Below are 26690 nucleotides of genomic sequence, written 5' to 3'. Positions count from 1 at the left end.
CATAAGCGTTATCCTTCTTTCCTCAGTCATCCATCTCCCCCTGCTTCATTACCCTTCTCTCTTCCCATCTTTTTTATCCCCTCTTTCCTTTATCCTCTATCGAATCACTTTTCTTCTAGTCCTCCGACATGATACTTTCTGTTATTTTCAAAGGAAAAAAAAAGAAAAAAACAACACTTGTCTGCTAGCTGACGGTTTGTCTCCAGCCACTTCAAACCTCTCCCAGCTTTAGTATTGGCTGGCTGGAGCATCTGCTGTATTGGTATTGGCTGGTTCCAGCAGGTGAGGCATAGCTGGGCCACTTAATCAATGCCCTGCAGTGGGGGAAGCATGTGCCAGACACACAGTGCAGCGGCAGCAGCAGCCGTCAGCATTGGCAGCTCTCCACGAAGCTGAGCATGGGGATGATATGACCTTCAGATGGCCAGGACCAGCAGGAGAAAGACTCACACACACACAGACACACACAGACACACACACACACACACACACACACAGACACACACATCCATGCACACTGTGCATATTTTCCTTGCCGATCACGTACTTTACCAAAATGTCTGCAGGCCACGCCTATCACTCCACCTTTTCTCTGCAGAGGAAAACGCTCAGCTTTTCACAATGGGATTGTGAGCATGGCGAGTAGGCATGGCTTGACTTTGTGAAGGTCAAAAAGAAGCTCCAATAACACATGCACAGACACAAACATAGACCGCAGAGGCTGCCGGATGCATTTAAGTGCTCTGAAAGAAATTACTTTAACTAAAAGAACATGAGGATGCAATCAAGGACACCTGACCATCGCCTTCGGTTGTTTGTACACCTGTAGCCCTGTTCATTTGATCCGGGGGAAATATTATCCATTGTTGCATTTGGTTTCTGGTTCAATTCATATTCACACACACAAGGTGCTCAGAGAGAAATAATTTTCTGCAATATTAGTAAGTTATAACTGCAGGCAGCAGATTGGTCACAAATTAGTATGAATGATGACAAATACAAAAGGCCAGAGTTTAAAACTGATTTTCATTGTCTGGACAACCTAAAGGCCCTGTACTTGTGCTGACGTTCAGACATGTTACTATAGTTACGAAATGATTTGTAACTATTGTAACATTGCTTACAGATTGATTTTGAAAATAGTGTGCTAGTTATAGTGATTCAACAGGTATGTGACCCTACAGACAGTCAGCTGATTATTAAGAGGTTAAAATATTTCACTATGGTATCATAAAACATTTAGAAAAGCTGTTCAAAACTGTTCCACAGCTTTCCAAAAGATAGTATAGCCCTGGTATGACATAAGGATGGGTCATCCTGTCACTAACTTTAAAAGACAATCCTCGTGTTGTTCTACATTTCAGTTTTTCATTTAACTGCAATCAAGAAGCATCACTCATTAAATTTTTGAGACACTTTCTTCAAAACATTTTTGTTGGTGGACTACAACACCAATGCAGTGCCCATATTAATTAATCATCATTTAATCATTACTAATGCATGTTGTTGGCCTTTGTGAAAGTCCAAGTCCATATGCGTCTTAACAGCTCCAAATGTGTTGTTTCATTTTTGTAAAGAGATTCACTAATTTGCTAAACCAGCTGGGTACTGTAGTTTAGAACACAAATTACAAGCAAAAATTTAATTTTTTTCATTTCTGGATTATTTTCACCAGCGGATTAAAACAGATTTGATACTCTAGAGAGTATTTACTGCAGCAGGATGGTGTGTATGAGATTGACTTAAAATAAAGTCCAGTGCCCACCATATTTATTGCAGTAAACTCATTATCAGTCCATTCAGATGCTAATAATCAAGACCGAACCCTGATCCTGATCAGACACCCTGTATTGCCACAGGTGTCAGTTCTGTGTGTCAACGTGTCAGATAACTGACTGGATCAGAGTGAACCAGCTATCAAGTCTGGTCAGGTGGTGCAATATAATCGCAGTGGGAGAAAATTGCAGGTTCTGACATGAGATGGAGAGCGTCAAATCTTGCATTACTGCCCTTAACCGCAGATGCTTGTTAATTGGTGTAGAACAAAGCTTGTTGTTTCTTTTCTCTTTATTTATATGGGTATTCTTTGGTTGATTACATTTCCTCTAATTATCCTTGGATCAATTATTTTTTTATCAAGTCTATTTTTTTCACTTCATTTAATTTTTTTTTTAAATGAAATGTATTGGTGTTAATATTCTTATTTAGTAAGTTCCAGATTTTTAATCAAGTCCAAAATGTAGGATCCATGAAGTTGTTTAGAGGGTGCTGTTACCCAATGCAATTGCACAGCTAATTTTTGTGTATTTAAAGGCATAAGAATGCTAACTGTTAGCCTAAGGATGCTACTGACGAATTAGTTACATATCCAGTGGGTTGCCTGGGTAAGCATGTGGTTTACTTTGTAAATGAATAGCTATGGCTATTAAAGGAGTGTGCCTGAATAATCCCACAATTACTCTAAGTCATGACTATAGAGAGTTAGAGCCAATGATAAAACAGGTGAAACTGACAAAACATCTCATAGGAACTCCATACAAAGAAAGAAAGTAGATAAGTAACATATTCTACTGTCAGACTAATGTCAGCTCCACTTTACGACTCTGCCACATAGTTTTCAGCAACAACAAACACACTGCATGTGTTTTTGCATGTTTGTGTCTGTGTGTATATTATGTGTCCAAGTGTCAGAGGACAGAAGACAGCTGCTGCAGGGTCCATCAGTCAGCTGCTGTATTTATAGGGTGATGACCACATAATGCTAACAGCTGCATCGACAGACACAGAAAGTGAGACAGAGAAAAACACAGGAATCTCTTGGACTCAACCTGCGCTTGAAACGGCAGTCATACCTGTTTGATGCTAACGGGAATTCAAACAACTTCCTGTTGGCACATGAAAGGCAAAGAACGCTGGGGAGATATTTGGGCTGTGTCCATCCCTCTACTGAAGACGATAAAGTGTCCCATGCAAATAAAAATCAGTAAAAATGGATGTTTGTCGTTGCTTTGAGTATTAAAGTGTAGGAGCCACTGATCCTGAATGGGGCTTTTATTATGAAGGAATTTTCGATGCAGATGCCGAAGAATAGAACACCGCCACAATATATAAAATGAATGAAAGTGAAATTAGTACTGTATTTAACTTAGTATTATATTAAACATTTGGCAAAATATTCTGTTACCATTTACAACTTTACAAGTGATGTCTTCAGAAATAATTAATTTGTGTACATTTCTGTCACTGTAGTGCCAATATGTGCATACAAGGATATTTCATAAACCAGAGACCCACCTGGGTTATCTGTCTCTGTCTGCACTACATTTCAGTGAGGCAGGTCTCATTAACAAATCTTACTGTGTAACACGGTCAGCAGACCTAATGTCCTGATGCCTCTCCCAAACTTCATGCTCCCTCCTACACAGCATTGTAGAGAATTCAACACATTAGTACTTACAGATTTCTGCCATGTGACACCTGTAGGTCCTGGTCTGGTGTCCTGGTGGCTGCAGAGGAGAAGAAGAGATAAGACACGTCAACATCTACATATTTCTCTATTCCCATAGAAATATATCATGGCCAGAGAGACCAAGCTGAAATATTGAACAACAACTTGTTAATGTGACCTGCCTGCTTAAGACCGGTAATGGTGTCTTAAATAAAGAGACAATTGCTGCCATTTTTTCATTCACAATTATGAACGTCTCTTCTCTACAAATTTGGGATGTGCCTCATAAGAAGCAGTGGCCCGCTGATGGATGGGTCACTAGCATTGTTGGAAGTAATGCGCCACAAAGTTACAATAAAACACATTACTGTCATTGCACCACTTTTGTCAGTAACTAGTAATGAAGCTAATTGAATATTTTTTTTATTAATTAATGTAGTTACAATAACTGAAAGTTATCCATTAATTGAGTTTTGCATGAAAATTGTGATGGAAAACTGCAGATCAGCACAAACAAATGCAGCCTATTCCCCAAATATCCTGCCTGCCCCTTTAGGAGGAGGAAAAGGAAGAGTTAGGTACCTTAGGGTGCACCATGGTGAAGCAGCTTGCACCACAATGAGGGTAAAGTTCCATGTGGTGGGCCAAGAACAGGTGTTACTTTTCTAAGTAACTAATTACTTTTATATGCAGTAATTGGTGAAGTAATACAATTTCTTTTGAAAGAAGTAACTAGAAACAGTAACCAATTACTGTTACAATTACTAATTAATTGAATCAGACACCTCAGTTCCGAACAAGTTTGGAATTTACTTTGAGCTGTTAAACAGTTTTAAAAGACTGTTTTAAATTGCAGTTCAGTTTTGAACTCCACAGTTTGTACCATCTTGTTTTTCAAAGATTGGGCACAAATGTTTCAAGTATTGCGCCTCACCATCTTTTAGACTGCAAATGTACGAATCGAGGGGTATGGTGGGCAAGTGGTAAAAGCATTGAACTCTTAAACCAAAGATCATAGGTCCCATCCCCATCCATGCCTTTCACCCTCCATTTGAATGCATACATTAATAAAAAAAAAAACATGTTTGCCCATTACCACTTAATGGATTTCTAAATATTGGCAACCACTTTGGAAAAACTCCTCCTTCCAAATCAAATAGCCAACTGATGGTTTTAATTGTATCTAAACTGTTGTAATTATATTTAATGAGGTTTCTAATTCAACAAATTACAAATTAGTAACTATAACTAGTCGTGCAACAGTAACAGCTAGTGGATTTCATGGTGTGGAGCTGTGGCACCAGTGGGCCTCGACTTCAATGTTGCATAAAAAAATAAAGTTATTACAAAAAATGTCATTGTCACTAAAAGAGCAGATGATAAACAATCCGCTCCTCCGCTCCCTTCACTGGTTACCAGTAGCTGCCTGCATCTGTTTCAAAACATTGGTACTTGCGTACCGTGCTGTGAACAGATCGGGTCCGGTCTACATCCAGGACATGGTCAAACCCTACATCCTAGCCCGCTCACTCCACTCTGCATCTGCCAACCGGCTTGTTGCTCCCTCGCTGCGAGCCAAACACTCTACAAAATTACGACTGTTTGCTGTCCTGGCTCCTAAATGGTGGAATGAGCTCCACAATGACATCAGGACAGCAGAAAGTCTTCCGCCACAAACTGAAAACACACCTCTTCCGACTTTACCTTGAATAGCAAGCACTTTAGTAGCACTTACTTATAGCACTTTGAAGTTTGGCTTTCTTGAAGAAAATTGTACTTTCTTGATTGTTGTTGTTCTGAATTTGTATCCTCATGGTTGAAATGCACTTATTGTAAGTTGCTTTGGATAAAAGCATCAGCTACATGAAATGTAATGTAATGTAATTTCAACTCATTTTAGTCACTTGCACAACTCTGTTCACATTAAATGTACACTGCGCATACAAACCACAAATCTTAAAAAGTTTAAAAAAAAACTTTCAAATTCCAGTTTGAGATCCCAAAGCTACCAAATATGTCAGGCTGAATGGGGTTGACATTTACATGCATAATGATGCATAAGACATCTTGCATTCCTCCATTTGATGAGGTTTTATTTTAAAAATAAAATTCCATTATCAGAGGAGGAAAAAAAAAAAGGTGGCACTCCATAAAACCTGGTGTTTGAGTATTTCTCAGTGTAAACCTAGGGATTTAAGGAAGAGATAGAAGAAGCTGATCCTGTCAGACAGTGAAAGAGATTTTTACAAACTTAAAACTATGACAGGGACAACATAAAAAGGGGAAACACACAAAGGTAATAGCTTCCCCTGCTGTGTGCGCATCACTGGGATGCGTTTCATTCACCTTTGTAGCCTAAAAAGGTGTGTGCCTTGAAAAATGAATGCTCACACCATACATTAATTTAGTTTTGTTTTATGCCATTTAGTGAGTTTCACACAGTGAAGTATACAGATTTTACATAAGGTGCAGAGAGAACTGGTGTTAGATTCAGGATCGGCAGATACCCTGACTTGGGTTTTGGACTTGGCAACTGGAGAGAAAGAAAGTTTCCCATTGCCTTATTAAAATCAAAAGAATGGAGAGCTGAGGATTGAAGGGGAATAATATTTGAAAGTTACAGGTTGCTTAAAAATCCTCAAATTAGGTTCAAGTATGAGCAAGGAAGGTAAATTTGTTGTCCTCTATAAACTACCATGTGCAATCTAGGTGCCCTTCAGCAGGTCTCTGAACCTACGACAGCTCCTGCTGAGCTGCCCAGCTGCAGGCGCTGCCTCCATTCGGCAGGCAGGATGCTGCTGGGAAAGAACAGGACATTTAGTCACATTTCTCTGCATGAGTATAGGTTTTAGGATATATTAATACTCATCTGCTCGGAGGCAGAGGCCTACTGATATTGAATGGATATTTCATTTCAGAAAGACGTACTTTGCGTACAGCACTTTGATAATTCAGTGCACCATGGTCCACCATGGTGTGATGCTAATTGATTTCTAAAGACAGACTGCTCCTCTGTGGAGGACAAAGCCTTTTAAATTAGTGTGGTTCCTTGTTTACAATGTATAGGAGAGCTTTAATGAGGCTAAATACAATCACTTTGCTGCTGCTATTGCTGACGCCTGCAGCGCCAAAAACTCTGAGGAGAAAATGACCACTTGCTTCAGTCTCTCAGTCGTATCATGTCCCGGAGTATCCCATTAAAATATGATACATCCATTTGCATGCGCTCAGTGTACTTTGCTTTATTGCCATTCGGTCAAAAGTTGGCTTTGAAGCATTTAAAGGTTGGCAGAGACAAAGGGGTGGGGGGAAGGAGAGAGAGAGAGGTTCATCCTTAGTTTGAGCTCAGCTGTGATGTAACTGTGGACGATGGCTGTGCCGCAGTCAATTTAGGAGGCCATATCCTCAAACGACCTCAGCTCCCTCTCTTCTTCCCTCCCGTCTCCTTCTTCCCTTTCGTCTATCGCTTTTTTTTTTTCCTCTCTTCATGCTGGTGCCATTTATCTCTTCCACACCCTATCTTTCCTGTGATTTTTTTTTTTGTGCTACAAAAAGCTCCAAGTACCCCTTTTTTTTCTTCATGCAGACTAATATTATCTCCTATCCTCTTCTTCCCCCTCTCTTGCTGTCAGCTCGTCCATGCATCACTGCCTCCGCTATCCATCCTGCCCCGCATCCCTCCTCTCGGGCTGCAGCACTGACACACATACACACACAGAATAAAATCTCCCACTAAATTCACTTCAACAGGACTCTGGCGGTGTGAAACACGTTAGCACGTTTCTAGCTGTCCTCCCCCACAGTAAAATGCTCGTTGGATAACCTTACCGCTTTTAATACCAGTATATCCACAAGACATATTTAGCTCTACTATATGTTTATGGCCCCTCCACACATCTGAACCTCTCCCTGTACTGCTTTCAGCATCCTTCGCCTTTCCCTCCCTCCTTCCTCATTTTCTTTCTGGCTTCCTTTCTGCCTCAGCTCTTTCGTTGTTCTCGCCTGTCGATTCAAGGTTTTCTTTTTTTTCTGTTTACTGCTGGAGACAGCGTGGCTTCTGCTAATTCACATTTAAGCTGATTATTTTGAATATCCCATCACTTAAAACTCTATTATGGATGTTGTGTAACAGTTTCATGTGTGTCTCCATACCTTGATATATCTGTATGTCTATGTGTGTGTCTCCTCTCCTCTCTGACTGATGGAGGGTGGGGTAATCTGCACCAGTTGCCATGACACCAGACATCCCTTGCTTGGCGAAGGCACGTAGCTTCCTCTCTGCTCTATTTCCCCGGAGCCCTCCGCTAAGGAGTGTATGTGCATCTGTGTCTGTGTGTCTATAAATCTGGGAGAGCCATATATGATGCACAAAGCTAAATGGAAAAATAGCACAGAGAGCTCATATTTACTATTTTAACATGTCAAACGGGGATGGGAGGGGGGGGGGGGTAAAGCAAACAACAGCTAACTAAAAGGCAAATTACAAATATTGCAGATAAACCTCAAAAAACAGTTTTAGGTTTGGAAATTATTACATCTACAAGTACTGTATTTGACATTCTAGCGCATTTAGCCTCATCCATTCATCTGTACGGACCCTGGAACCCACTCAAGTACCCCTGCACTTCCCGCTGCAGACGTTCACTACATATGTCTACCACAAATCTTATTTTACGAAGCAGGTCGTTTCCCCTCTTGGCCATTTTTCATTTTCATTGGACTTCACTATTGAGACTTGTTCTGCAACCGAGGCTGTCAAGAGCAGCTTTTTCAAACAACATGCGGCGGCCGGGATCTCCTCATCAATGAACAATTAGAGTATATGTAATCCATTTTTATTCAATTTTACACTGTACAAGAAATGGAAATAAATCACTTTAGTTCAAAAATGTAAATCTAGCCATAACTTGTTTTTATACTTCTACAGATAACACACATCCTCTTTAATCACCTTGGACTGAGTCAGAATTGAAGATCTGTTCAACATTTTTTTGGTTTAAATCACTGCAGCTGATCACAGACAGAAACTTATTATTTATGATTGACAAGTAATGTATATACTATAAATATCCATCCTAATTTTACCATTTAATTTAAGACGTAAGGTCTAATTCCTCCAGCAAATAGCTGCTCCCAGACCTGATGTCATTACTTTTCTTTGTCTCAAAAGGCAATCACAGTGTTTTGAACCACTCTCCTAACAGCTCTCAGAATTCTAATAAAAGTGTCCATGCCAGCTCTTATCCATCTATCTATCTCCAGACTCCAGCCTAGATGAATAATTTAGCAGGCTATATTTCCAGCCATCTGCTTCTCTCTCTCTCTCTCTTTCTCTCTCTCTCTCTCACTCACTCACTTTCCCTCCATCATTCTTCTTCTCTTTTCCCAGTAAAGTCTCTAGGATCAGATTTTGCTGTCTTACTTATGTTGGCCTGTGGTCAGCAATGGGGTTCCAAGTGCAAAAAGGCAATGATAAATTGTGTGTTTATATACATATATATATTCTCACCACCATAGTTTCAACTGCCAGATAGTTAGCTGTTATACTTTTCAATCATACATTAAAAAAAATCTCATCAATCAGGTCAAAATAATATGCATTTACTCAGTGGTTTGTAATCAGAGTATTTAAGAATGCTGCTGCTTTAACACAAAATGACTCCACAGTTACAGCTGCTAAATTGATGCTCTTCAGAGGACAACAGCAGGATGCAGCCAGAGACTCTCTATTGATCCCTAAAGCTGTTCTGCAATTAATAGAATCTAGAGGAAGCCTCTGGAACACATATATATCCTGGATCAAATCATTAACGGTGATCAACATCTGTAACAACGCCTGTCAGAGCCCAGCAGAGGTCAGCCAAGTTCCTCTTTCCTGTCCACAAGATGAGCAAAGCAATCACATGTCCCCCAACCAGCATCGTTTTTCATTATCTATGTGCAACAATTACACCACCGGCATAATTTAGGATCCTCCCTGTGCTAATCACAATCTAAATGAAAATAAACACGTAATTACATACAGTATGTAGAAAATGGCTGATTTAGAGAATATGTTTTACCCATGGATGACCAGAGAATATAAACTCAAGTGTGCATCTTCTAATTGAGTGAAATCTGTGTTAAGAAGTTTTGGCGAAAGTAACTTGATTTGACTTTCTACATTAGTCAAATAACATTTAAGGACATTTTCATGGCATATACAGTACATTAAGTAAGATCCATTAATCACCATTGAGTAAAGTAAATAAATTAAAAACAAGATTTTTTTTTTTTTTTTTTTTTTTTTTTTAAATGATACAAAATCAATGCATGACTATTATGTATGAAATATCTAATTTTACAAACATCTTTTTGAGGATATATTTGAAGCGAATGCAATCTTTCATTTGAAGTGATGGATGTGTAAAAAGGTTAAATCTCTATTCACTATTTTTAAAAGCAGCTCTGTATTCTTTCAACCTCATTTATTCAAACACAGCATCTCTTCTTTCTATTCATATTTATAACTTTACCCAGTACCCAGTGGCACTCCCCAAGACAAAGGGTTGTTGACCCAATTATTCTTCACATTACTGTCAGGTTGTTTAGTCAGTACTGAACTGTCATCATCTACTCTTGCTCCTTTTTAGCTTGCATGTGTAATTAATGTGTCTCCTTTGCAATGTTAGATGTCATATGCAGTGTATGTTTTCTACAGTTAATATTAGATTTGTGATCGTAACACATCCATCACTGACCCTGATTTTCACCTCCTATTTTTTAAAGGCAAAGGTAATTATGTCAAAAATATGTCTTTGAGTGCCTTAATTGGCCCTCTTTCACTCACAATGGTCCACTGTCTTTAACAAACAGTCCTTCTCAATTTGTGCATATCTCAGAGAAGAGCCTGGATGATTGCAGATGGAGAGATCTCTTTTTAACATCTTACTGGGCCTTTGTTCTCTCTTCTTTGTTTGAGTTTGATGAGGTGAGGCTGGAGTAGCATTTTCTTAAGTCTTTGACTAAATTTGTAATTTACTTGACTATTATCACTTTATGATACTTTATACTCCATTACATTTATCAGGGAGCTACAGTTAGCAGTTACTTGTCAGGTTTTAAAATAGACAAGATAACCTATGTGTTCAGGGTTAAACTACCCACCCTAACTTATATATGAGAATTAAAAATGTGATAATTGGAACATAGAATTGCAGCTAAGATATAATAGATCATACTGTATATATCATACAGTATGATACAATGGCTTTACAATGATAAATCCACTGCCTCATGAAAAGTACTTATGATTTTGATACTTAAAGGACATTTTTGCCTTCTTCTGCACTTTTACTTCAGTAACATTTGGTTTGCAGGACTATTTCTGCCGGTTGATTGTTTCTACTCCAGTAATAGATTTGAATACTTCTTCCAGTACTGCATTAAAGCTCACACTGCAGCACCTTGCTATGTGTGCATCCAATTCATTGCAGAACTGTCCATTCAATAATAATGTTTTTGTATGTGTGGATCAGGTTTGCATGCTATAAATGGCAAACCATGACCTGAAAGAATCCCCCCCCTCCTTCCTCCTCCTCCCCTCCCCTAACACACACACACACACACACACACACACACACACTCATTAGTCCTATCAATTGATATTCAGGCTTTTCTTCTGTTGGGCTGCTGACCCTATTGGTCAGGTTATCTGGCTGTCTTGCAGACGGACAGATTGACTGGCTATAAAAACTGGCCGCCTGGTTTGCCGGCTGGGACACGGCTGATCCCATGTAGCCCCTGCAGCACAAGCAGCATCTATAACAAATACACAAACGGTCTCTGATTTCCCCCCCCCCCCCCCAGACGTTCACATTGAGTGCGGCCTGCCGTGACCGGCTGCATGTATTTATAATCTGCTCTATCCTGCAGCAATTAAGCTCTGTGAACCTCGGCATGTTGAAACACCACAGTCAGGAAAAACTGCAAGCAGCACATGTCTGCTCTGGCCATCTAGTCACCTCGGTAATCAAACTGACGAGCGGGCCGGATGCACTTGTAACCTTTTGCTTTCTGTTCCCTTACACCTACACTAGACACTAACGCCTCTGGCTCTCTGTATCCTATTTCTAGGAACTGCACTCCACTGTGGGCTGAGGTGGGGTGGGAGGCTTAGTAGAGGAGTAAAGTGGGGCATGGGGGGGGGAAATCTGTGGTGTGCAGAGGTGGGTTGGGCATGCATGTGAGGCTGTGCACACAATGGCGTCTAGGCAACGTGTGTATTTCACACAGGAAACAGGAGTGCATGGCGCATGCATGTTTGTATGAAGAATATGGTTACTGACAAGACTGCAAAAGCAATCAGTCTTGGTTTCACAACTGCTGCAGTATTCCAGTCCAATGTGCCAATCAAGTCGGTAAACTGCAGCTGACATAAAGAAGGAGATAAAGAAAGAGTAGCAATCCACAGCTGCACTCTGAAATGACTACAAGGTAAAGTGGAAGTGGTGAGAGACAGAAGTAAAGGGGGGTGAAGTGAGGAAGTAGGGAGAAAGGAGAGAACAAGAGTAAGAGAAAAATGTTGGGGGGGGTTAAGGACAGGGGCAAGGACAGGAAATAAAAAAGGGGGTAAGAGTAGAAAGAAGGAAAGGAAAGAAGAATAGGGGGAGAGGCATGGCAGGGAGAAGGGGTAAGGCTAGGCGGAGAAAAATAGAGCAAGAGCGGAGGGAAGGGGCTCTGGAAGGGGAGGCAGGGGGTTGGGCGGGGGGGGGGGGGGGGGGGGGGGGGGGGGGGGCTGATGCCGCTGCTGCTGATGCCGGAGCACAGCGCGGCCAGGCTGAACCGAGTGAACTGCAGTGGAGGTCAGGGAGTCCAACATTCCTCTGGAACACTGTGTTTACACTGCGTAGCAGAGGAGAGGGAGGGGGAGGTGGGAGGTGTTGGGGGGGGGCGCGAGGGGGACGACGCGCAGGGAAGGAAATCATCTCCCAGAGACACTCCTTCCAGAGAAGCAGTGTGTATGTGTGTGTGTGTGTGTGTGTGTGTGCGCGTGTGCGTGCGTGCGTGTGCGCGCGCGCGAGTGAGAGTGTGTGTCGCTTATCCTGTGGCTGTATAGTGTGGTTCTAAAGCACCAGAGTAACTGGATTCCAAATTTACCCTCCCTTCCCCCTCAATCCCCCCTTCCTCCACCCGAGAGTGTTTAAATCAGCCTTGAACTTCATCTAGCTACGAGGGCTGCGTCCCGTCATAAAAAAAAATCAAAGGCTTAAAGATGAAATGCGAAAATCTGACCTGTGTGAATTTCATGTGTCACTTTTGAAAATGTGGAAGGGGATTAATAAATGTGAAAACGTTGTTTAAGACGGCGTTTCGGTTGTTTTGAAATTGTGAAAAGAATAGAGACCGGCTTTTTTGTCTCGAGATAAATTAATGCAAAATTTCAATTTCATGCTAATTTGAAAATACATTTAAAAATAGACTCATATTTTGATTTAATTAGGGACATTTAGCGATAGTAAATATATGACAATTGCAATACTGTTTTTAATTGTAAAGCTAATTTCAAAGCAGCTTTTTATTGCAAATACTTTCAGTTTGATTTCTAGAAATGTTTACAAATAAGACTTACTTTTAGAGATTATCGTAATGTGTGTATTCTGTACACACAACAACATTACAACAAATAAAAAAAAAACAACACATAAAAGATCCATTTATGTTTTATGTGTGCATCCTCAAATTTCACATAACAGATTTAAAGAGAAAATGTAGGTCTTTTACTGCTGGCAACAAACGCAAATTATAAATTCATTTAACCCGTTTTTGTTTTCTGTAAACATAAGTAAATAATTTGTCAATAAAAAAAAAAAAAAAAGAGACAAATGAAAAGCATGGGCACATTTGAAAAATTCAAACTTAAACAGTTTTGACATCTACCACACCAACAAAAGTTTTGTCTGTCAATCACCAGCAGAGGTGAGCAGCCACAGTAGAGACTCTGAGCCCTGCAATCATCTCCTACAATGCTGCACTTCACTCTTATTCATCCCATCCTGATGTTTCCTTTCCCCATCTGCTGGTACAATAGCGCAACTGCAGTGGAGCGCTGCCCCTGCAGCAAGGCATTCAAAGGCATTGCTGAAATCACTCCACTCTAACAGATGCTTTAACTATAGATTAAGGTCGAACAATTAGTAATCATAGAGAACATAAGGAAATTGGTAAAACCAGTGCCATCAAACTCAGAGTTTACAGCTACAGAAACCAGACTTCCACACAGACTCTTTCATAAATCTAACCAGAGAAAAGGTATTGTATTTGTATGCAGCAATATGAGCTAGGCTGTTATTGCCCACAGTACTTTAATACAAGTATTTCCATTTTAATCAGATTTAGCCATTGACTATTCAGATTTAGTAAATATTTAGTCTTTACTGTGCCATTGAGGGAATTATCACCGCTGGCATCAGGCACAATGACATTTCAGCAAATCAAAGCAGAGCAGGAGACAATTTGCTGTCTAGGCTTTCAAAGTGAATAATCAATTTGTCCCCCAGACTGCTGCATAGCAAGACTTCGTTGCGGAAGAGCAAAGCACGCAGCAGCACCCGACTAAAGTTTAGGGATGTGAGAACCTTTAACTACATTAAAATCTGACACCTTGGCCTTCTATACCAAATGCAGATACTTTATTCCTCCATGCTGTCAATAGATGGCAACAGCTTCAGCACTCCACTAATCATTCAGACAGAGAGCAGGTCAGCTACAGTTTGACATCAGTTGTCAACTCTGGTTTGTTATCTCTAGTCAAGTCACGGACTCAAACTTTTGTTTCAGAGCTGACTGTCATTTGACAACAGAGTGACCAGGATTTCTCAAAACTTTTCAAATCCAAAGAGTGTTGCACAAATGCACGCTGACAGCAGGCAGTCAAGTTACTATAACCTTGTTAATGCAAAGGGATGACTGTTTAGTACATAACAAAACAAAAAACTGGACTTTTATCTGCAGTGGATTTTCTTCACCTCACAAAGAGGTGTTCACCTCATACAATCATTTATAATGGAGGAAATGTTATATTGTCCACCGTACTGGCACAAGAGAATAACATTAGTACAAACAAAGCTGAGGCAGATAGTTTATTCTTGACCATCCTGGATATCTCAAATATCTGTTTGGTTGTCAAGTTATCTGAGCCCAAGGTTGCGCAGTTGTTCAGCCTTACATTTTTGGAGCAGCAACCAACTGAATTTAAACTGGAAATGTTTAACCATGACTGAATAAATTGCCCTGGTCAAATGTTTCTTAGTAGTTTGGGGTCATGCTAGAGAAATAGACCTTATGATTTCTACAATTCTGACTCCAACCATGTTTCCATATCTCAAATATTTAGAGGTTGGCGAAGTAAATACAAAGAAGTCGTGCGTTCAAACCCCTGATAGGTAAAAGTATAGTATATACAGTGGGTACGGAAAGTATTCAGACCCCTTTAAATTTTTCACTCTTTATTTCATTGCAGCCATTTGTTAAAATCAAAAAAGTTCATTTTATTTCTCATTAATGTACACTCAGCACCCCATCTTGACAGAAAAAAACAGAAATGTAGAAATTTGTGCAAATTTATTAAAAAAGAAAAACTGAAATATCACATGGTCATAAGTATTCAGACCCTTTGCTCAGTATTGAGTAGAAGCACCCTTTTGAGCTAGTACAGCCATGAGTCTTCTTGGGAATGATGCAACAAGCTTTTCACACCTGGATTTGGGGATCCTCTGCCATTCTTCCTTGCAGATCCTCTCCACTTCCGTCAGGTTGGATGGTGAACATTGGTGGACAGCCATTTTCAGGTCTCTCCAGAGATGCTCAATTGGGTTTAGGTCAGGGCTCTGGCTGGGCCAGTCAAGAATGGTCACAGAGTTGTTCTGAAGCCACTCCTTTGTTATTTTAGCTGTGTGCTTAGGGTCATTGTCTTGTTGGAAGGTGAACCTTCGGCCCAGTCTGAGGTCCAGAGCACTCTGGAAGAGGTTTTCTTCCAGGATATCTCTGTACTTGGCCGCATTCATCTTTCCTTCAGTTGCAACCAGTCATCCTGTCCCTGCAGCTGAAAAACACCCACATAGCATGATGCTGCCACCACTATGTTTCACTGTTGGGATTGTATTGGGCAGGTGATGAGCAGTGCCTGGTTTTCTCCACACATACCGCTAAGAATTAACGCCAAAAAGTTCAATCTTGGTCTCATCAGACCAGAGAATCTTATTTCTCATAGTCTGGGAGTCCTTCATGTGTTTTTTGGCAAACTCTATGCGGGCTTTCATATGTCTTGCACTGAGGAGAGGCTTCCGTCGGGCCACTCTGCCATAAAGCCCCGACTGGTGGAGGGCTGCAGTGATAGTTGACTTTGTGGAACTTTCTCCCATCTCCCTACTGCATCTCTGGAGCTCAGCCACAGTGATCTTTGGGTTCTTCTTTACCTCTCTCACCAAGGCTCTTCTCCCACGATTGCTCAGTTTGGCTGGACGGCCAGGTCTAGGAAGAGTTCTGGTCGTCCCAAACTTCTTCCATTTAAGGATTATGGAGGCCACTGTGCTCTTAGGAACCTTGAGTGCTGCAGAAATTATTTTGTAACCTTGGCCAGATCTGTGCCTTGCCACAATTCTGTCTCTGAGCTCCTTGGGCAGTTCCTTCGACCTCATGATTCTCATTTGCTCTGACATGCACTGTGAGCTGCAAGGTCTCAGGTGTGTGCCTTTCCTAATCAAGTCCAATCAGTTTAATTAAACACAGCTGGACTCCAATGAAGGAGTAGAACCATCTCAAGGAGGATCAGAAGAAATGGACAGCATGTGAGTTAAATATGAGTGTCACAGCAAAGGGTCTGAATACTTATGACCATGTGATATTTCAGTTTTTCTTTTTTAATAAATTTGCACAAATTTCTACATTTCTGTTTTTTTCTGTCAAGATGGGGTGCTGAGTGTACATTAATGAGAAATAAAATGAACTTTTTTGATTTTAGCAAATGGCTGCAATGAAACAAAGAGTGAAAAATTTAAAGGGGTCTGAATACTTTCCGTACCCACTGTAAAGTATAGTTATACAACATCTGAACTAAATGTACTGGAATTATGACCCCATGACTGGAGGTACTGTATAGTCTTTTCTTCTGAACTGTAGTGGAGTAGAAGTATGACTTCTTAAACAAAGCACAAGTAACTCAATGTTGCACTAAAGTACAAGACTTGAGTAAATGTTCATGGTTACTTTCCACACACTGGCACATCATGACCACTCAAAAACAAGGAAACAAACCTTTATCCTCCAATTGATGCCATATGTAGCAGCAGATCACAGGAAGAGACCGGGCCACAACTGAACTACACTAAAGTTTGTGCACTGCAGGAGGCACCAGCACCCCCCCCCCCCCCCCCCCTCCGTGGGGTATTAACCAGGAGCCCCAGGAGAGGAGGAGCAGATAGCAGTAGAGGTACTCCTCTGAGCCTGAAACAGCTGCACCACTAAATGGCTGAACAGCCTCATGCTTGACATCTGTTGCATTTTCCCTTTTTTTTTTTATTTTTTTTTTCAACAATCCCATTCCTCCCCATGGAACAACACTTGTGGTGGCCTTGCAAAAAAAAGTGGCAATAGAAAGAAATCTGAGAAAGAAGTAATGGAAGAGGTAGGTGTAGATCAGGATGGAGCCAAGAAACAACAATAGAAAACCACTGATTGGACAATGCCTTTCCAACCCTGACACACGACCACCCCTCCAACCCCACCACCTCCCCTCCCAAGAGCCAAGACCTTTGCTCTTTGTCCATGACAGGCAGCATTCTTTTGTCTGGGTCTACCAGACTGGCCGGACCCAGACAAAAGCAAGAGCAGAGAGGGGGGACAGAGAAAATGACAGAGCAGACAGAGGGGTCATGGGGGGAGGGGGGTGAAGGATAGATGAATGGAAGGGGTAAGATAGGCAAACTGTCACCTTTTGTCCAACACACTCTCCCTCTCTCTTGTATGTGTGTGTGTCATTCATTTTCTGAAATTGTGCATGGCAATGCAGCAAAGTTTTTTTTATGGTCTTTCATTTTAGTGAGAGTTATAGCACGATTATCATTAATTTTGTAATTTTGTTTTTTCAGTTGACTGTTATGCAAAATGAGAGGAGAGGAGAGAGGATATCTTTTGCCATTTAACCAACCTTTTATTGGTCTGATTTTTTATACACAATAAATAAAAACAATAGTGTTTAACACATACATACATACCCTTGCATGATATTACTCAACTCCACCATTATAAAACAACAAAATAAGTGAATAACAGATTTGTTTTCAGTTTCAGAAATTAAGAATAAGCGAGTCATGAACTACATGACACAAGACATCACCAACTCCCCAGATTGTACTAAAGTCTTCAAGATTCAAAACGATTTTATAAAACACAAATTCTATTCCAAGGCATGTGGCCACAAAAGCTTTCAACATAGCTGCAACATCAACTACTGTTCCCTTCATTTTGTTTATTCTTGTAAACCGGATGCTCATTTTAGCTTGACCCAACAACAAATTAAGCAGACAGACGGACCTGCTGTGCTACTGAGTTTCTGGGACCAAAAATAAGCCAGTATGGGACAGATGAGCAGCAGGATGTTGTGAGTTTTCTTCAACCTGGCAGAACACACCATGACACACGCCTGTTTGTAGCCTGTTAGTTCAGCTAAGCTCAATGAACATTGCTCTCTTATCTCTATCCCTGTCTCCATTGATGTTTAAAGTTTCAATTCTAAAAAACCTCCATGTAGAACAGGAAAGAGAAAGAGTTGAGAGAGGACAGTAAAACCACCCCAAGTGCTTCACCCATGTTTAGGGGCCTTTAGGGGAGCTTTTCCTCACTTTTCATTCCTCAGTTTAATGAGAATTTTTTTTCAGGTAAAACCTTTTTTTTTTTTTTTTGCTCAGCTATTCATAGTCAATCTGTTTTCTTATTTTTACAACAGAATTGAGGAATCTGTCTTGCAGGAAAGAAATCGGAATTCCTATACCGTGGTATACTTCCTGTGTACTTTTCCAAAATGTGTTCATCGTTGTAAATTAAATGCATTATTTTTTCAGCATATTAATGGCATATTGATTCTGCCAGAATAAATACTTTTTTTTTGTATAAAGGACTCAATGTCCTTTTAATGCTATTTACAGCTAATTCCTGTTAAGTATGATTAAAGTAGTAATAGTAGTATTTCCTTTTATAGTATATTCCTGACGCATATACAAAAACATACAATGAAATGAGCTGTTTTTAAAATACTAAGAAATGGTTAAATTCTGCATTACAACAGTAATGGCTTTGCAGATATGTATATAGTTAGATGGACTGAATGTTTCTAAACTATAATTCCAGAGATCTCTGTCTGTAGGTTTGTTTGTTAGGCCCATGCATAATCCCAACAACTATTCGCAAGCAAAGTTTATACATATAAATACTGTACACATACAGTGCATCCAGAAAGTATACACAGCGCTTCACTTTTTACACATTTTGTTATGTTACAGTCTTATTCCAAAATGGATTAAATTCATTTTTTTCCTCGAAATTCTACACGCAATATCCTATAATGACAAAGTGAAAATAGTTTGTTTAAAATTTGTGCAAATCTATTAAAAATAAAGAACGAAAATATAACACGTACATAAGTATTCACAGCCTTTGCTCAATACTTTGTTGAAGCACCTTTGGCAGAAATTACAGCCTCAAGTCTTTTTGAGTATGATGCTATAAGCTTGGCACACCTATTCTTGGGCAGTTTCTCCCATTCTTCTTTGCAGGACCTCTCAAGCTCCATCAGGTTGGATGGGGAGCATCGGTGCACAGCCATTTTCAGATCTCTCCAGAGATGTTCAATCGGGTTCAAGTCTGGGCTCTGCCTGGGCCTCTCAAAGACATTCACAGAGTTGTCCCAAAGCCATTCCTTTGTTATCTTGGCTGTGTGCTTCGGGTCGTTGTCCTGTTGGAAGATGAACCTTCGCCCCAGTCTGAGGTCCAGAGCGCTCTGGAGAAGGTTTTCATCAAGGATGTCTCTGTACATTGCTGCATTCATCTTTCCCTCCATCCTGACTAGTCTCCCAGTTCCTGCCGCTGAAAAACATCCCCACAGCATGATGCTGCCACCACCATGCTTCACCGTAGAGATGGTATTGGCCAGGTGATGAGCAGTGCCTGGTTTCCTCCAAACATGACGCTTGGCATTCAGGCCAAAGAGTTCAATCTTTGTTTCATCAGACCAAAGAATTTAGTTTCTCATGGTCTGACAGTCCTTCAGGTGCCTTTTGGTAAACTCCAGGTGGGCTGTCATGTGCTTTTTTACTGAGGAGTGGCTTCCATCTGGCCACTCTACCATACAGGCCTGCTTGGTGGAGTGCTGCAGAGATGGTTGTCCTTCTGGAAGGTTCTCCTCTCTTCACAGAGCAACGTTAGAGCTCTGTCAGAGTGACCATCGGGTTCTTGGTCACCTCCCTGACTAAGGCCCTTCTCCCCCGGTCGCTCAGTTTGGCCGGGCGGCCAACTCTAGGAAGAGTCCTGGTGGTTCCAAACTTCTTCCATTTACGGATAATGGAGGCCACTGTGCTCATTGGGACCTTCAATGCTGCAGACATTTTTCTGTACCCTTCCCCAGATCTGTGCCTCCATACAGTCCTGTCTCAGAGGTCTACAGACAATTCTTTGGACTTCATGGCTTGGTTTGTGCTCTGACATGCACTGTCAACTGTGGGACATTATATAGACGGTGTGTGTCTTTCCAAATTATGTCCAATCAACTGAATTTACCACAGGTGGACTCCAATCAAGTTGTAGAAACATCTCAAGGATGATCAGTGGAAACAGGATGCACCTGAGCTCAATTTTGAGTGTAATGGCAAAGGCTGTGAATACTTATATACATGTGATTTTTTTCATTTTTGATTTTTAATAGATTTGGAAAAATTAATTTAATCCATTTTGGAATAGGGCTGTAATATAACAAAATGTGGAAAAAGTGAAGCGCTGTGAATACTTTCCGGATGCACTGTATATATATATATATATATATATATATATATATATATATAGCGCTTTTTACAGACATAGTCACAAAGTGCTTTACACAATAGAAAACGACATGGTGAGCCATATTTAAAAAACAAAACCAAAGCAAGATAAAAACACAATACACAATTGAGGGTAGTTAAAGTGCAACGATGCAGACCTGGTGCAAACAGGTTACCCAAACGTGTATGATTTTTTTCTCAAGGGCAACAGATATAAAGAAAAAAAAAGAGGTCCCAAAACCAATTCCTGCGGGACACCACCAGTCAGTGGAGAGGAGTCAGGAACAAAGTCCCCAACATAGGCGGTGAAGCTTGGTTGGAGAGATTAGATGAGAATCGTTTGCCCACCCAGTCCTCACGCCTCTTAATCAGGATATGATGGTTAACAGTGTCAAAGGTCAAGGAGTACAAGTAGGTAGGTAGGTAGGTATTTACTTTATTAATCCCCGAGGGGAAATTTTTTTAATTTTAATTTTAAGTACAAAACATTCACCCACGTCAGAGGACATCATTTTTAAAGGTGTAGATTTGCTTAAGTTTGTGTGCTTTCCCTCCTTCACTGGAGCAATTCGGTGCACAGGAAGATCTGCTCATTCACATTGCTTCTTACTGCAGCTCTTTATGTGGTCAGAATTAACATCTGTGGCCGACATCGCCACAATTGAAACATTTCATGTTGCCAGTGCTCTCATAAACAGCATTGAACCCGTTCTCATACTTAACCTTATCCGACATTTCTTGGACCTGTTCCACGGTGTACCAGGAAGCAGTCATAACTCGGATCCTATGTTTGTGGCCAGGGGAGGCGAACCCTCCCCATGACTGAGAAAAAAAGCTACTATTGACCAACTTTAATTTGCTCCCAGCATGCAGTGAGAGGAGACGACAGGAGCTAAGAGGAGAGGTCCATACCCAACTTGGACCAGGGTAGACTGGCTATTTGGTGAGCTGTGAGTATCTCTTTCGGGGTTTGCAGAGTGTTGCAGGTGCTGCAGATGCTTATGTCGTTTAACAAGTCCTGAGTTATACCTGGCCATATGCTTTTCTGAGACTAGCCTCTACACCAGAGTGTCCAGTGAGGAGTTTTTGTTGAAAGCCTGGAAGTAGAAGGTCAAAAATTAAAATCCTGTTGGCCTTAAAGATCAGGCCGCTGTCTGTGGTGAGTTCTTCCTTGTATATCCAGAAAGATGGCAGTCTTGGGCTTCCTGTAGTTGTGGGCCATCCCTTTGATATATAGTTATGCAGTGCCTGGCACAGTGGATATTTGAGTGTGGCATCTCTGATGGACTCCAAGATAGCTGTTGAGACATTGATGTCTGTTAGGTGATTGACATGTTCTGGGGGATCTGTGGTGAGGCCCATGGTGTAGATGGTGGCTGGTGTTTGCATTTAAGTGCTTTGAGAGTTGTCCTGGACAGAAAGTCTGCCACATGGAGGTCCTTTCCTCTTCTGTACATCACCACCAAATGATATTGTTGCACTGTGATGCCATTTCTTCCATATAGATATTGGTCAAATTTGCTGCATGTAGAGATGATGATGAGGCACTCAAATTGTGAATATCTCTGCTATGTAGGTTTCAGAGTTCTGGGTTGCAATAGGTTGCCCATTTTGGAGAAGAGATACGCAATGCCCATCTCACTGGGATCACATTGCAGCATAACCTTATCATTCAGGTTGTGGTATTTGAGTACTGGGTAGCATGTGACTAGTCGCTTCCTAGTGTCTTGAGAAAAGTAATGTTGTGCTAACCATGCCCACTCCACTTCCTCGACTGTCAGGCCTCATACATCAGAGAGACGAGGGAGGAATTTCTCCAGATAGTTCACAAACCCCAATAATCTCTGTATAGATTTAACATCAGTGGGTGTCCACATGGGTCATATGGGTGGCCACCACCTTTTTCAGGGTCTCGGTGAAGGAGATGCCCTACATATGGGACTCTAGGGAGCTGAGTTTCTTCTTGTTCAACTTCAGGTTAGCCTCAGTGGGCCTATGCAGTAGGGCGACGGTTTCTGTCATGGTCAGCCAGTGTTCCACAGCCGTAAATCAGATGTAACCATTTGTCCTTGTTGCTTAGTTATGTCTTTCTGTCTTATTGTTTTTTTCCTGTCCATTTTAGTATTGTTTAGTTTTTTGTCTTTCTGTCTTTTCCTTGTCGTTTAGTTATGTCTCTCTGTCCTCTTAGTTTCTCATGTTCATTTTCTATTGTATTTTGGTAACTTACATCTTGTGTTGTTTCTGTTGTCTTTGCTTCCTTGCCCTTGTGTCTTCCCGCCTTTGTGATTGTCTTCCCCATCCTGATTGTCTCCACCTACGTGTAATTATCCCCCAGTCCTCATGTGGGACAAAGGATGCATCCTCCCTACACCCTTTGTCAGGTCATCGTTGTGTCAAGCTTGTTGTCTCCAGCATTCTTTCAGTATTTTTCGAGTTCTTCTCCAGACTTTTGTGAGTTTTTGTGTCCTGACTTTTGCAACAACTTGGTTATTTGAACCCTGGATTGGACTCGATTGAGTTTATGGATTGCCCCTTTGTTACCATTGCTGGTATCTACTGACTTTTAGTGAAGAGTGTGAATCCTTTCTGTCTAAGACTTGCTTTAGAGTCATATTCCTGATCCTGTAACAGTACAATCTGACCAAACTAAAGGACTCAGCCAACTGAAACTTTTGTTACCCTTTTATATTCTTTGTAATTGACACAAACTGGATCCACCTGACATAAAAGCCCACTTGAAAGACCTCAAGGGTTTGAGTTTCAGCCTGGACAGACTGCTCATTCTTGTAAAGGACGAAGACATGGATCGCAAGTTTGCAGCACTAACTTTAATGGAAAGAACTGTGACATCAAAGCCTTGGTTTATGGATCTTCCCATGGTGGCTAAAACTGCTAACATTATGACAAACCTCAGGACAAGTTGCAGGCTTTTATTTATTGTCGCAGTAGCCCTCAAGTCTGGCTAAGCCTACAGCTTACTAACCGTGTCAAGTTTCTGAGCCGGTTAGCTTCAGACCTCTTAGCTTCCCTGTCTGAGCCTGCACCAGAGTAAACTGGCCACCAGCCTGCTTTCTCCTTACTTGCTACTTGCTTGCTCCACTGCCGAGCATTATGGCTGGCATCGCCCCTGGTTCTGATTGTGTCTCTGGGATAGGTTGACACCACTGCCTCTCTAGCTCCAGCTCCCGAGGCTCCAGCTCCAGCCTTAGGCTTCAGAGTCTTTAGCTTCAGAGTCTTCCACTCCAAAGTCCTCAGTGTCTTCCTTTCCAGTCTCCAGGCGGGCCATTGACACCACGTCAACTGGCTCCAGCTGGGTCGATACCAGCGCCCCTCCTTTTCCTGTGTGGGCCATCAATTTCCAGTCAGCACCAGTTCCACGCCGTGTCAGTCTCCATCCAGCACCAATGTGGCAGGGGTCACTATTTGGACGTTTATCCTTGCATGCATGACTCATGTGATCCACAAATGTATATTTCTAGAAGGTTCAAAATGGTTTTCTAGTACTTACAGAATTTTCTTTGGGTCTGCTCTATCCTCAACCATGTGAAGATGTCTTTGCGTTAAGTTGAATTCTTTCCCCATTACAGTCAACAGAATGGTCACACTTTTTGCTTTCTTTTCGTGTAGACCTGTTGCAATCTCATAGTTTTCGCATTGCTGAAAAATGTGTAGTTGTTGTATGTGTCACCTCTCACGTGCACAGGAAAATAAAACACCATTGTTCATCTCTTCTTCCCTTTTTTTTTTGTTGCAGCGTGGTATCATAGCTTATCAAGCTAGCTCCAGTAATTTCTATTGACCCGTTTCATTTTCTTGCCGCATTGTCGAGGTTCAGCTTTTGACACGATGTTTAGACATACTGTATGTCTTGACGAGTACAGAGGTTTAGATCTTGCTTTCATTGCACGCTACAGAATATGCATCCCGGAGCATAACCTAACATCTAACTACAAGTTTGAGCCTCTTCTTGGGTGCCCATTGTTGTTTCACAGCACCTCAACTTAATGCTTAGAACCTGAGTGCTACCTCATGGCTATGTCTCGAAACACAGGTGAGCTCAAACAAACTTTTCACTTTCAGCAGAGTAATCTGAAAACAGTCTCCTAATGTCAAACTTCACTCTATGCAGGCAAGTTCAAATGTTGACCAAAACACCTTTTTGAGTAGAGCAGAATAACTTTTCACAGTGTAACATGGGAATCCCTTGTGTGATGTTACACAGTGAGTGAAAAACCCTTAGAAATATAGGTTTTAACTCAACTGAGCATCTTCCTGTTTTGTGTTAATAGCCTTGTAGACTTCAGGCCTGTCTCTAGCGGTCAAAACCAATATGAAACACTACTTATTGAGTAGTTAATATTAGCACATCTAGCAGCTAAAGATTTAAACAAAAAAAACAAAAACAAAAATATATATATATATAGGTAGGTAGGTAGATAGATCGATATATCAAATAGTTAATTTCCATGTGAAGTTCCTGGGCAGGTGCGCAAAACATAAATCGAACAAGGGTAATCAATAATCACAGCTGAAAAATTTTGCACTGACACTCAGGTGGACAGAAAAATAATTTTAAATAATTCTCATGTTGATGGATAAAGTAGTCATTTGTTTGCTAACGCGCAATTATAGTCACACTTTAAGTCTTACGGCCCTTAGCCACAATTGCTAGCTAAAGTTTTTCAAAAAAGACAGTAAAAAAAAAGATTTGTTTTAAATTAAAATTTTAAGTCAATATCACAAAGTTGACATACAAAGTTTGACAACGGCAGTTTTGTTTAAATTCTTATAATTTTTTAAGTTAACAGTTGAGAAAATTTGCAAAACTTATAAAAGTTAGAAACTAAATACAGCCATCAATGCTGTATAAATTGTACATATAATAAGGCTAAAATAGGTGCATCTGGCTTATAAAATATATCAAATAAAATATACCAAACATGCAGTTTTTTATGACAGCTGTTACACGTTTGTAGGTGTCGATGAGTTATGAAAATCCCTTTGGAAACATTTTAAACAAGTCGACATGCAAGTTTTATCCACACAAAACAATGCCAAAAAAATGCAGTCATTAGCTTTTTTTATACTAAATTTCACAGTTTGATAAGCTAACAAACTGGGACATTAATCATCAAATAATTGCATGATGTCACACAAATTAGAATGAATAAAGTTTTTTACTTTATACTATTCATTTCATTTAGCTGATATTATAAAGAAATGTTGCACATTGAAGGCATGTACACCTCTAAAAAGTGTAACGTCACTTTGTATACATATGAGCTGAGGTGGGAAGCTATGTTTTCACCTGTTCATTAACATTCTCAAGTCAATCAACACTGCCGTATAGGATTTCCACCACAAGAGGACAGATGTGTGGGGTCCACAGGATTAAGTTACATCTAGTACTTACACAACTTTACACACAGACACACTCACACACACACACACACACACACAGTGCATTGTCACCTCCTCAAGTACCCCACAGACGGAAAACACCCCTCCTCTCCCCACTCTTTTGAGCATGTTCCAGCTCCAGTCCATGCTCTCTTGAGGGACTATAACTCATAAATTGCTATAGTCACAACAGTATACCACAGCTTCTGTCGGGGCACATATAGAGTGACACAGTAAGTTTTATTCAATGGCTCAGCAGAGAGAGGAAGTGTGTGTGTGTTTGCAAGACTAAAAAAGGCCGACAGACAAGAGAGGACATTTTCCAGCTAAGGCGGTAAAATAAATAGAGATGGCAGCCGTGGAGAAAATTGAGTAACACGACACAATGAACCCCATGAACTTTAAGTGGAAAATTGTCGTTTCCAATAAATTATCTGGGATGAAAAACGTGATACATTTGTGAAAAATCCTTTAATTAATCTATGTAAAATGCTGTATTTATGGCCAAATTAATTGGATTTAAAAAAAAAAAAAGTTTCCTTTAGGTTAGGTAGTTACTTTATTAATCCCCGAGGGGAAATTTTTTAAATTTTAAGTTTCCTGCGAACAGATACTATAAATAAGATGCAGAGTAAGAGCAATAGACTGCTTAAGTAATGAAGTAATTAAAATGTCTGAAAAGAAAAATGTGAGAAAGAGAGAAAGAAAATTAGTTGTCTAGTTGTAGTCTTTAGTTGTACAGTATGTATTATCTGCAGTGCATCCGGAAAGTA

The 26690-nt window shown here is 40.6% G+C and overlaps 1 long non-coding RNA gene across 1 annotated transcript in view; it reads right to left on the bottom strand.

Annotated features, from left to right (window-relative positions):
• LOC138196954 (uncharacterized) overlaps positions 1 to 26690 on the bottom strand; it is a 118728-nt gene that overhangs the window by 66902 nt on the left and 25136 nt on the right. The window contains exon 2 of the long non-coding RNA XR_011178169.1: positions 3458 to 3506. This is a non-coding gene — a long non-coding RNA (uncharacterized lncRNA). The remainder of the gene's footprint in view (positions 1 to 3457; positions 3507 to 26690) is intronic.

The sequence above is a fragment of the Embiotoca jacksoni genome, unplaced genomic scaffold, assembly GCF_022577435.1.
Source record: "Embiotoca jacksoni isolate LCO1_2020_lvr unplaced genomic scaffold, fEmbJac1.0.p SCAF_14, whole genome shotgun sequence".
NCBI lineage: Eukaryota > Metazoa > Chordata > Actinopteri > Embiotocidae > Embiotoca > Embiotoca jacksoni.
This window is presented reverse-complemented; position numbering and strand designations above follow the sequence as displayed.